Raw genomic sequence first — 13,104 nt, 5'->3', positions numbered from 1 at the left:
AGAAGCTGGCTGTCCAACCTCAAGCAGAGTGAGTGAATTCCCTCCTCCTCTGCCTTTTTGTTCTATTCAGGCTCTCATTGAGAGGTGCCCACTTCACTGGTGAGGACATCTTTACTCAGTCTGCCAATTCCAATCCAAATGTTCATCTCACCCTCACAGAGACACACAGAAATAATCTTTTACCCCTATCTGGGCATCCCTTAGCCCAGTCAAGGCACATGGAGGTTCCCAGGCTAGGCGCCTAATTGGAGCTACCACTGCTGGCCTCTGCCACAGCCACAGCAAAGCCAGATCCGAGTCACATCTGCGATCTACACCACAGCTCACGGCAACGCTGGGTCCTTAACCCACTGAGTGAGGCCAGGGATCGAACCTGCATCCTCATGGATCCTAGTCGGATTTGTTAACCACTGAGTCACGATGGGAACTCCAAGGGTCATATAAAATTAACCATCACAGAGACTTATGTTAAGTTTAGAAATTTGGTGGCCATCCCAGATACCAAGTCACTTTTGAGGCACTTTTACCCCACTCTTTGTGTTTAAAACCTTTTGATGTCTGTTTCCTCTCTAGTTTCCGTGTTCCTGGCACCCACATGCTGCATCCAGTGTGAAGTCTCTCTGACTGATACGGTACTTTGCCACAGTAGCTGTGGCACTTTCACTTGCAATGGACTCATCCAGGCCTATAAAACCAGCCCCCCAGCTGCAGTATTCTCCTTGTCCTCACTGTAATTTCAGCCAAAGAATTCCTCTGAATGAAATCCTGAACCAAAGCTTCTATCTGTTTCTGGTGAATCCAGAGACCTCAGGAGGCTAAGGATGGCCAGTCCCTCTGGCCATGTGCTCTGCTGTACAAACTAGTATTTCCTCAGTTTTTAAATCCCTATTCCTTAGTGTGGTTTACACTAAAATACCAAGGTACGTCAAAGGAGCAGAAATGGTTCTTTTCTCTGTAGTATTTTTTCTACTCTATTCATATATGACTCTAATATTCGATTTCCTTCTATAGTTTTCCTACTTTCTGGAAGGCTCAGTTGAGCTACTGGCAATTCTTCTGCTTCTTAAATGGATCCATTTCCTTATCTGTTGATATAAGATTGATGCTGCTAACTGATTAGAGTATATCATTTTTTCTTTTTCTTTGCTTTCTGAACTGGACATTTTGTCTTCCTAATATACCCCCTACGGTGAGTCTTCAAGACACTTAGTGTTTCAGAAGTATCCACCATTCAAGTGAGGTTTGTCCAGTTCACCTTCCAGTGTTACATGGTCCACCTAAGGGCTGTAATTCCATTTCATCAACTTCTAGCCAAGATTGGACTCGATAAATTGTTGATTTGAAGCCACCCAAAGAAGGCTACAAAAGAGACCTCGGTCTCCCCAAATGTCAATTTTTTATTTATTTTTACCAAGTTTCTAGTTTTGGACATAGATTTGGGGGGGAGGAGTTAGTGTAACTGAGCAGGACCCTATGGAGCCTTCCTGCAGCAGAACCTTCCCCATATCCTCTGCTTTAGCTCCTCTCTCAAGAGCCTGGATAACAGTATCTGCTGCATGTTTCCTGCGTTGTTTTACGCATGTTTCCTGCGTTGCTAAAACATCACCAAATGGAAGAAATTAACTACTTAACACCATGGGCATGTAGCCCCCAGACCTACTGGCACCTAAGGATTGATAATACGTTAACCCCTTGACACCCTGTGTTACCTCACCATCAACCAGAGAATTGTGCAGGAGCTGATTACTCACCCTGTGCCCTTCACCCTGCTGTGGCTTTTAAAATGCTTTGCAATTTTGATTTGGGGAGTTCAGGATATCTGGGGGGGGGTCATAAGCCGCCCACCTCCTTGCATGGGCTGCAATAAACCTTTCTCTGCTCCAAACTCTGATGTTTCAGTTTATTTGGCCTCACGGTGCATCTGGCACATGAACCTGCACTAACATGAGGAGAGAACTAAATAACACTGCTTGTGTTATTTAAATAACACAACTAAACAAACCTCTCATCCCATGTTTAGAACAACTTGGAAAATAAGACAGAGCAAATACTAAAGTGAAAAACCAAATATCACTCAATTCCTGAGAAGCGGAAAGAAAAGCATTCCTTCAGTTTGAGGCTAAATAGAATTAAACAGTTGTACCCAAACAGTCACTGGTAAAGCTGAGCCACCCTCAGGGTCCTCCTCTAAAAGAAGCCTCGTCTAAACTCCAGAAAGGGGGAGCTGCACTTTCCTAAAGGCAGCCTGGCTCTGAAAAAAAGGAGAAACTCAGAGGGGCTGAGCTGTACAAGCCCAACTCCTGGTTCCAAACTTTGATTGTGTACCTGAAGAGCAGCAGGTGAAAGAAGAGAAAGAAGCTGCGTTTCTCTGCGGGAAGTTCTGCCACTGGCGATGTGAGGCCAGAGAGAGGATGTTCCACCTTTCCATGGATACTTCTAGGAGGGAGGAGAGGGAAAGAGACAGTGTAACAGGGAAGAACAATTCTGACTCCCTATTAGGTCTGATCCTTTTCACCTGAACCTTGGTGCTCTCTTGTCTGTGCTTAGGCATGCGGGTTCTGCACCTTTTGTAAAAGAATGTTGCCCATAGCCTGAAATATAGATAGGCTATTCTCAGGACCTTTAGGAGTCCATTCATATAGAAATAAAAGTTGCTGGACAGGAGTTCCCGCTGTGGCAAAGTGGGTAAGAAGCCGACTGCAGTGGCTCAGGTCACCGTGGAAGTGCTGGTTTGATCTCTGGCCCAGTAGGGTGGTTTAAAGGATCTGGTGTTGCTGCAGCTGGGTGTAGGTCATAGCTGCGGCTCGGATTCAGTCCCTGGCCCAGGGACTTCCATCTGCTGTGAGTGCAGTCACAAAGAGAAAAATAAATTACAGAACAGAGAATAACATTTGACCTGTTGGAAGTTTACAGGAACATTGTGACCTGACCTACGTGGACAGCTGCAAGGATTCCAACACCAAAAAGTTTGCAACAATTAACCAACTGACCACACCCTTTCCGCACCTTGCTTTATGTGTGTGTGAGTGTGCGTCCATCTTTTTCTCTTTTTTTTGCCATGTCATTCTGCGGCTTGATGTAGGATCTTAGTTCTCAGACTAGGGATTAAACCCTGGCTGCGCAATGAAACACCCTCATAATCACTCCACCAGGAACTCTCCCCTTTATCTTGCCTTTAAAAGTGCTTTGCTGAAGCCCTTTTGAGGAGTTTGGGGTTTGGGGAGCACGAGCCACCCATCTGCGTGGCTTGGCAAAAAACCTTTCTCTGCTCCAAACTCCTGACTTTTCAGTTTGTTTGGGCTCTTTGTGCCCATGGTTGGTGCCTGAACTTGCATTCAGTAACCATAGGAGAAGCCTAGGGCTGTCTGCAACATCTTACCTCTGAGTGGAGGAAGGGCAAATCTAAATAAATACAGAAAATAAACCATGAAAATGCTTGAACCTTAGGGAGAGTTGTAGATAGCAATTTTATTCTTTCTATACTTTTATCTATGTTTTCAAAGTTTCTCAATGAAAGTATAAATGTTAGCAAATCTTCTCAAACATTTATCATCCGACCATTAAAGAGAGACACTTTCAGAAGCAACCTTGGGAAAATAAAAGAAATACAAAAGAACACACAGGGTAGGCAGCTGAACTATGGGAAATGGTAGGCACGGGCCAACAGTAGGAAACTCAGGGATCTGGGTGCAAAAGCCCAGGGTTAGGAGCTGCGGGCGGGCTGCATCCCAAGGCTTTGATCAGGTGCTAAGCCAAGCCAGTGCTGGAAGAGCGCAGAGCACCCTGCTGCTGAATAACGAGGGATCTCTGTTGAACCACTCCACTTACAGGGATGTGGACGCCAGGTCACCGTGGCCATTGCCAGGAACACCTGGGCAGCCTGTGGCTGGAACAGGAAACCAAGTGTTTAATGAACACAATCTCAAGTTCATCTTCATAGACTGCCTGGAGGGCCGTGCAGCCATCACTTGACGGACTAAGCACTCCTCGCATGTATGCCATGGGCACTGTTGGCTTTGGAATGCTCAAGGTCAAGGCCCAAGCCTTGGTGCAGTACCCGCAGGAGCCTCTCATCCAAATAGCAGCACCGTCCAAAAAGAGAGATGACCATTTGGAGGGGCAGGGCCTCCTGGGGAAAACTTCCTGAGCTGTGGGAGGAGGGTGGTGAAGCAGGAGATTAGACGGTCCCAGGCTAAGCAGTTGTAATCTGTTCCCTGTGGACAGATAACTTCAAGACAAAAGCTGCATCCTGCTTGGATAAAAGATAGAGACCATCTCTTTCTCTTTCTGGAGGTCAAGGAGACCTCCGGAACTACGCACTCGCAGAAAGGTTCCTCAGGGTCAGAGAAAGGAGGGGCTCCCGATCACAGTCCTTCCTGTCAACTTCCCAGAGACCCTTGTGCTAAAAACACATCCCGAGGGCAGGACCCCAGTCAGGCCAAAGTCAGATGAAGCAAGACGACTGGCCAGAGGAATCCCGGAAGGACTTCCCCCATAGGATGATTTAAAGGACCCCCAAAGCACACGTAGCTCTCTTCCTCCTTTCCTCTCTTCTCTCTGTGTCTCTGTGTGGGCACCTGTGCCCCACCCTGCGGATCAGACGCCTAAGCGCTTTCCCTCCAGAAGCCTTTCCATCTATTTCCTCAAACACACAGAAGACTCATCTCGAGCAAGTTCCTCACATTTCAGTGTCTTCCTCTCTTTGTCTGCAAATTAGGGAGAGTTAGCCTTATGACAGCACTCCACACTAATGGGATGAGAAAATATGTATCAAAGACTTAGAACACTGCGAATAGGCACTTCATCAGTCCTGACGGTCTCCTTTCTTCTCTTCCTCTGTCTTTCCCAGCCTTGCTTTCCTAGACTCTAAAGTAGTTCCCCTTCTACAGTCTGATTCCTTTATTTTCTCCAAAGAACCCAACCATCTCTTCCACCTCTACCCCGACCTCCGCCATGAGGCCCACCCAAGTGACTTTCTGGTACCACTTCTGCTAGACCAAGCCAAAAGGAAAGCCATGCACGGCAGAACACATGCGTCTTAGTTCTTTATATATTAGATAGTGATAAATGGTCTACCTGCTTTCCGACAGTTGCATGTACACGCACATTCACACACACATTCTCACACACACACATACACACAGTACCCCCACAAATGAGAGTGCAGGTGGAACAATACGTAAATCTAACAGGCTCCACCCCTTCACTTTTGCAGCCTGGAGGGATGGATATATATATATACACATTTTTTTTTTACAACTGCCCAGCAGATGGCAGCAAAGGAAGGACAGCTTTCTCTCATCCAGCCTCAGAAGGCACAGTGAAGGCACAGTGAAGGCTAGTGGCTAAGTGGTCCATCTGGAGGTAATGGGATTATGAGACTAAATAGGGAGGACACTGTGCTCAGTTTCATCTGGTCCCAAAGACAATAGATGACACAGTGTCATGCCAAGAACAGGGCAGCGGGAGGAATCTGTCCCAGGAACAGACCATTTTTAGATTAGAATTTAGACCAGAAAAAGCCTTTTTTGGGGGGCAGGAGGAGTATTTTATTATTGATACTATTTAGAAGTGCTCACACATAGGTGAGACAGGAAAGATGGCAATTTTGTTATTGCTACAAAAGTTTCTCTAGAAAATGCTTCTCCTTACTGCCTGCACCTGGAGGGGCCACTTCCATGACCACATTTTTTATTTTATTTATTAAAGTACAGTTGATTTACAAGCTGTGCCAATTTCTGCTGTATAGAATTCACACACACATACACGCACACACACAACATATATATATTCTTTTTAATATTATTTTCCATCATTGGATATAGTTCCCTGGGCTATACAGTAAGACCTTGTTGTTTATCATTCTAAATGTAATAGTTTGCATCTACCACCCAAACTCTCAGTCTATCCTGCTCCCTCCCCACCCTCCCCCTTGGCAACCACAATTATGTTCTCTATGTCTGTATGTTTCTGTTTAGCAGATAGGTTCATTTGTGCCATATTTGAGATTCCATGTATAAGTGATATCATATGGTATTTGTTTTCTCTTTCTGAATTACTTCACTTAGCATGAGAATCTCTAGTTGCATCCACGTGGATATAAACGGCATTATTTCCCCCTTTTCTTTTTATAGCTGAGTAGTATCCTGTTGTGTAAATGCACCACATCTTTGTAATCCATTCCTCTCCTGATGGATGTTTAGGTTATGTCCATGTCTTGGCTATTGCAAATAATGCTGCAATGAACATATCTTTTTGAATTATAGTTTTGTCTGCATATATGTCCAGGAGTGGGATTTCTGGATCATATGGTAGTTCTACATTTAGTTTTCTGAGGACCCTCCATACTGTTTCCACAGTGGTTGTACCAACTTACAATTCCACCAACAGTGTAGGAGGGTTCCCTTTTCGCCATATCCTCTCCAGCATGTGCTATCTGTAGACTTATTAATGATGGCCATTCTGACCCCACCATCACATTCTTGATTCACCACAGAGTTGATAATTACTCCCAATTTACAACATGAGATGCATTCACCCGAAAAAAACTGCAAAAGGGATCACCAATAAGTTTTCTCAACCAGCCTCTAAAAGAGATTTCAAGATTGAGAAGGAACTAAGAGAATTTCATTAGAAACAGAATATCGCTGGAAAACTTTACTGGAGAATTCCATTGGAGGAAAATTATTGGAGTTCTGTGGGGTTTTTCCCCTCCTTACACTCTAGGAGAAGGAACTCCTCCCTCATCGCTAAGCTCAGAAAGAGAGGCTGCAGGGGGAACCACGTGGGAGCTCAGTATAGAACTTTCACCATAGACTCAAGTGTAACATGCTCGAAGGAACCGAAAGAGGCTAAGGCTGGGGCTTCTGACGGATGGCCAGGGTGTTTGCGTATTGCTGCATAACAAATCACTACAAACTCAGAGATATGAAACAGGCCACTTCATTTACTCTCTCACAGTTTCCATGGGTCAAGACCCTGGGCATGGCTTGACCGGGTTTTGCACTTCCAGGTCTCACAGGGCTGTAGCCAAGGCGTTAGCAGGGTTCGGTCTCAACTGAGGCTGGACTGGGGAAGGGTCCACTCTCAGGCTTCCAGTGTTGTTGACAGAATCCACTTCCTTGCAGCTGTAGGACCAAGGACCCCCATTTTCCTGCTGGATGTTGGCTGGAGGCCTGTGTAGGCTGTTGCCTAAGGCCAGTCTTAATTCCTAAATGCTAGGGTTCCTTGCCACATGCAAGTCCCTCACCTGGCTGCTGGCTTCCTCAAGGCCAGTCAGGGAGTGAAAGCGACACTAGGAAGACAATGCTGACAATCTTTGGCAACGTAATCATGTAATCCCATGTATTTATGACATCCTATCCCCTTGGCCATATTCTTTTTATTCTAAGCAAGTCACAGGTCTGGTTCCCTGTAGCTAAGGGGGAAGCAATTACAAGAGGGCATGAACAGGAGGGGGCAGGAGTCATCAGAGCCATGCCACAGTCCATCTGCCACAGCCAAGCAGGAAAAGCAGGTTGTATTGGGATGACCTCCTACATGCAAGCCGTGGGAAAGAGACTCCACCCGGGTGGTATTAGAGCCTGCTGCAAAAGGACATCAGAGGAAGCAAGGAGACCTCAAAGAGAAGGGAGCTGGAGATTCCTGATGGACACTCAAGGGTGGGATGTAGGAGGAGTTTTAAGCAAGTAGCTGAGTAAGTGCATTAAAATTCTGAGGGAATCCTGGTGGTGGAGCCTCAGAGCATTCAATCCCAACAGCCCAACATTAAGCTGGGAAGGCACCAGACAAGGGTGGTGTTTTCTGGCCCTCAGCTCTCCTCATTCCTACCCTGGATCAGGTATTCCTCTTAGCAAGCTAGGGACGATGGTTAAGAGGGAAAACGAGAGTACTCCTCCTTTCCAGGCGTCGAAAGCAGAGCCAGACTGAGGGAGGGAAGACGTTTTCTCTGTAAGTAACTGAGTCTTTCTTCTTGGGTAACACTGAGGTAACTGGAAAAGTCCCCACTTGCTGACAATAACGCAGCTTAGATTTTTTTTTATTAGAGTAGAGCTGATTTACAGCGTCGTGCCAATTTCTGCTGTACAGCATAGTTAGTGACCCAGCCACACTTATATATATACATTTTTTTTCTCATACCATCTTCCATCATGTTCTACCCCAAGAGATTGGATAGAGTTCCCTGTGCTGTACAGTAGGATCTCACTGCTTATCCATTCTAAATGTAATAGTTTGCATCTACCAACCCCAAACTCCCATCCATCCCTCTCCCTCCCCCCTCCCCCTGGCAACCACAAGTGTGCTCTCCAGGTCTGTCATCTGTTCCTGTTTTGTAGATGGCGACATTTGTGCCGTATTTTAGATTCCACATGTAAGTGATAACATATAAACAGGAAGCTGAGGAGAACTACCCCACTAAGGACATGGGAAGAATAGTTGTGGGGAAAGAATAAGTTTGTTTTCTTTGGATTCTGTGAGTCCCACCTATTCAAACATGACATACAAAACGTTTGAAAACCCCAATAGGAGGAAAAGTGTAAGATTATTTTTCTGTTCTCCATATGGCACATAGTCATGCTTTAGGAATGGAACTATTAAATCCTTTAACACTATGTGATGCTCCTTAAAAAAAACTGAGGGAGTTCCCATGGTGGTTCAGCAGAAATGAACCAAACTAGTATCCATGAGGATGCGGATTCAATCCCCAGCCTTGCTCAGTGGGTTAAGGATCCGGCGTTGCTGTGGCTGTGGTGTAGGGCAGCTACTACAGCTCCTATTTGACCCTTAGCCTGGGAACCTCCATATGCCATGGGTGCGGCCCTAAAAAGACAAAAACAAAACAAAACAAAAACAAAAAACCCAAAAAAAACAAAACACAGATTCTTCAAGTGTTCTATTCAGAAGAGGGCCACTATCCCCAAATTCCACACTTACAGAACCATAACTATAAACCAGCTGTAATCCTATTTTAACTAATCCATTTTTCTCTTTAAATAAAAACATTTCAAAATTAAACAAATGCCATCGCTGTGCATTTATATGCATTATTATTTGTTACAGCAAATGGTAACTGCAAATAAATGTGCTTTAAGTGAAAAAAATCATTACATTTTAAATAAATATCTGTAACCATAAACCTAGCTGACAAGCGACAAAAACTGATGTAGTTATAACTGATTAGGGACAAAGTGATTTTGAATGAATACCACTTAAAATGAAGATGGCAGGAGTTCCCGTCGTGGCACAGTGGTTAACGAATCCGACTAGGAACCATGAGGTTGTGGGATCAATCCCTGGCCTTGCTCAGTGGGTTGAGGATCCAGCGATACCGTGAGCTGTGGTGTATGTTGCAGACACAGCTCAGATCCCACGTTGCTGTGGCTCTGGTGTAGGCCGGCGGGTACAGCTCCCATTAGACCCCTAGCCTGGCAACCACCATATGCTGCAGGAGCGCCCCAAGAAATGGCAAAAAGTCAAAAAAAAAAAAAAAAAAAACAAAAAGAAGATGACCATTTCATAACACTATCTCATTTAAAATTTAACCAATATTAAGAATCTCAAATCACATGTATATGGAATCAGAAGGTTGTAAGATTTCTAATCCCATTATCAGTGAGATTTGACATATGTCAAAAAGTACAATAAAAATCACTACAGGGTACTCTAAATAAATAAATTGATCAATCAATCAATCAATTAAGCTGTGTGTTGAAATATGTGCCCAATCCCAGAAAGGAAATTCATTATTCACTGAGGGGAAAGTCAGGGGTTTGCCAGCTGGTGAGAAGGACGCTTCGTACTGGTTATACAAACTGAAGGCTAGAAAACTAAAACCCTGGGTAGTAAAAAATGAGTTGTTCAAAACAAGTCCTCTTGTTTACAGGTGATAATCATGTATCAGCTTCAGGGGATCAAATCCGTTGTAATGACACACAACACTCAGGTTGGATTTATTTCCTAGAGATATTTAGTTGCCAAATTATAGAAAAAAATTGAACACATTTTGGTGTTTTTGTTTTTGTTTTGCTTTTTAGGGCTGCACCCATGGCACATGGAAGTTCCCAGGCTAGGGGTCAAATTGGAGCTACAGCTGCCAGCCTATACCACAGCAATGTGAGATCCCTGACCCACTGAGTGAGGCCAGGGGTCAAACCCACATGGACACTAGTCAGATTTGTTTCCACTTCACAACGGGAATTCCTGGCTTTAAAAAATATCATTAAAATTTGATCTAATTAGGTGTTGTGTACCAAAAAGTTAAATAGAAAATTCTTTTAGGAGTTCCCGTCGTGGCACAGTGGTTAACGAATCCGACTAGGAACCATGAGATTGCGGGTTCGATCCCTGCCCTTGCTCAGTGGGTTAACGATCCGGCGTTGCCGTGAGCTGTGGTGTAGGTTGCAGACGTGGCTCGGATCCCGCGTTGCTGTGGCTCTGGTGTAGGCCGGTGGCTACAGCTCCGATTGGACCCCTAGCCTGGGAATCTCCATATGCCGCAGGAGTGGCCCAAGACCAAGAAATAACAAAAAGACCAAAAAAAAAAAAAAAAAAAAAAAAAAGAAAATTCTTTTAAATGTATTTTAATAATATCTTTAAAATGATAATATCCGTAAAATAGTCCCATAGCCATTCATTGCTACTATCTGATTTAAGAAAATGCTTAGGAAGACTTTTGGTAAGTCTTATTAAGTCTTTAATGTGTTATTTCATAAGTTTTCAAATATTTTCCACTAAACCTTCAAAGGCAGTGATTTTCTCAGTTTTGTTCATTGATGCACCCACCCTGTCTTATTCAGCTCAGGCTGCTGTAACAAAATACCACAGACAGTATAGTTTAACCATAGATGTGTATTTCTCATACTTCTGGATGCTGTGAGGTCCAAGGTCAAAGTGCCAGCAGACTTGGTGTCTGGTGAGGGCTCTCTTCCTGGTTTGCACACGGCCACCTTCTTGTTGTGTCCTCATATGGCAGAGAAAGAGAGAGCTCTAGTCTCTTTCTCTGTTTATAAGGACACTAATTACATCATGAGGACCCATCTTCATCTAAACCTGATTGCCTCCCAAAGCCCCACCTCCTAATACTATCGACATATTAATTTGGGGGAGCTCAAACATTCAGTCCATAATACATCCCCTTAGAATACAGCCTAGCAAAGAAAACTAGGCACTCAAAAAACTGGTTGAGGAGTTCCCTTGTGGTATAGCGAGCTAAGGATCTGGCATTGTCACTGCAATGGCTCAGGTTGCGGTGTGGTGCAGGTTCGATCTTTGGCGTGGAAACTTCCATGTGCCTCAGGCACAGCCAAAAAAATTCATTACGAGTTCCCATTGTGGCTCAGCAGGTTACAAACCCAACTAGTATCCATGAGGATGTGGGTTCAATCCCTGGCCCTGCTCAGTGGGTTAAGGATGTGGCATTGCCTTGAGCTCTGGTGTAGGTCGCAGATGTAGCTCGGATCTGGAGTTGTCATACCTGTGGTCTAGGCTGGCAGCTACAGTTCTGATTTGACCCCTGGCCTGGGAACTTCCATATGCCATGCTTGTGGCTATAAAAAGAAAAAGAATAATAAATAAATTAATTAAAAAGATAAATAAAAATAAAAAAAAACTGGTTGAATGACAAGTGAGGCCCGTTATTTTTGCACCTGGAATTTTTTTGAAGGATTACACTTCTTCAAGAAGGAGATATTTCTGAAAAGTTCCATGAGGCCTGACAGAGCTGCTGAGAATGGTGCGAAAAGAGACTCCACCTTACCCAGTCTCCCCACCATGCCATACTTATGCCTGGCCTCAAGCTGTGCCAAAGATCCAGGCGTTCGGCCCCATCACTGTCCTAGACAAGCCCATTCATTACCAGTGAATGGTCAGTCCCAATAGCTGCGTCTTACCCAGGCGTCAAGGGGACTCCCACATAACCACTGGTTCACATCACACTTGGAAGGAAGGGTTTCACACCAGGGCTGGGTTCAACTTTCCAAGTCAAGAGGGATCAGGAAAGCAAGTTCCCAGAAGTGACTGCATAGCAGACTAGTGAGGCCATGGCCCTTTACATCGGATTCCTGCATTCAGATTTAGACTCCACTAATACCAGGTGCACGACCTGAGGTAAGTTTAACCCCTGTGACTTAAGTCATTGGGATGGATATCTATATATGTATAACTGATTTATTTTGCTGTACACCTGAAACCAACACAACTTTGCCAGTCACCTATACGCCAACGAAATTAAAAACAAAAAACAAAACAACCACCCATGAGTGGAGTCCATAACCAAATTCAAACACCAACGAAGTCAGCACACAGTGTTCTGAGGAGTTGTTTCTGGAACAGTAGGACCCCACATTCCCCATTTCTACAGAGAAAAAATAAAATAAAATAAAAACAACACTCAGTCACCTCCGTTCGAGGTCAGTAGAGATCTGAGATGCACATCCACTTTTACTGGCCTCACTGTCAGCTGGGGGAGGGGCAGGCATTGGCAAATCCCCAGACTCCACCCTCAACGCAAGCTGAGTGCCAGGAGTCGCCTGCCAGTGCAGAGCACCAGGAAACTTGAAAGGGCTGTGCAATCAATCCACAAGAGGATGAAGTGAGAGTAAATGTGAAACATTTCCACAGATAGAACAGAGACCAATCTAGAGTGAAAATACACTTTTCTGTAAAGGGGATGGGAGACGATGTTGGGTGAGGGATGCAGATATTTTTCTGAATGTTAATACATGTCAGACTCTACGCTGGGCACTTTACATAAGACTCATATACACAACGTTATGGATGACTTAATCCTCAGAAAAATTTAGACGACCTTTTTATTATCATTTCATATATTGACTGGAGGTTTCAATGATTTTCCCACAAATTCCTTCTCAGACTCAGAAGGAAATCCCGGATGACCAAGATTCTTCTTGGGCACTTTTTTGAAAGCAGGTCCCAGACCCAGAGGAAGGTCTGGACCATAAGGGTTTTCTTAAGTAAAGAGGACGTTGGTCGTGGGGATGGAGATGATGACAAAATGACAGGCTGTTGCCATGGTGTCAGTGCAGAACTACTGCCCAGGAGACTTGTCCTGAGTCTTTACTGACTTGACCTTGAACCATGGTTTGC

The 13,104-nt window shown here is 44.5% G+C and overlaps 1 protein-coding gene across 4 annotated transcripts in view; it reads right to left on the bottom strand.

The window, feature by feature from the left end:
• MS4A4A (membrane spanning 4-domains A4A) overlaps window positions 1-13,104 on the bottom strand; it is a 141,888-nt gene that overhangs the window by 33,787 nt on the left and 94,997 nt on the right. The gene's annotated exons all lie outside the window — the stretch shown is intronic.

The sequence above is a fragment of the Sus scrofa genome, chromosome 2 (genome assembly GCF_000003025.6).
Source record: "Sus scrofa isolate TJ Tabasco breed Duroc chromosome 2, Sscrofa11.1, whole genome shotgun sequence".
Classification (NCBI taxonomy): Eukaryota; Metazoa; Chordata; class Mammalia; order Artiodactyla; family Suidae; genus Sus; species Sus scrofa.
This window is presented reverse-complemented; position numbering and strand designations above follow the sequence as displayed.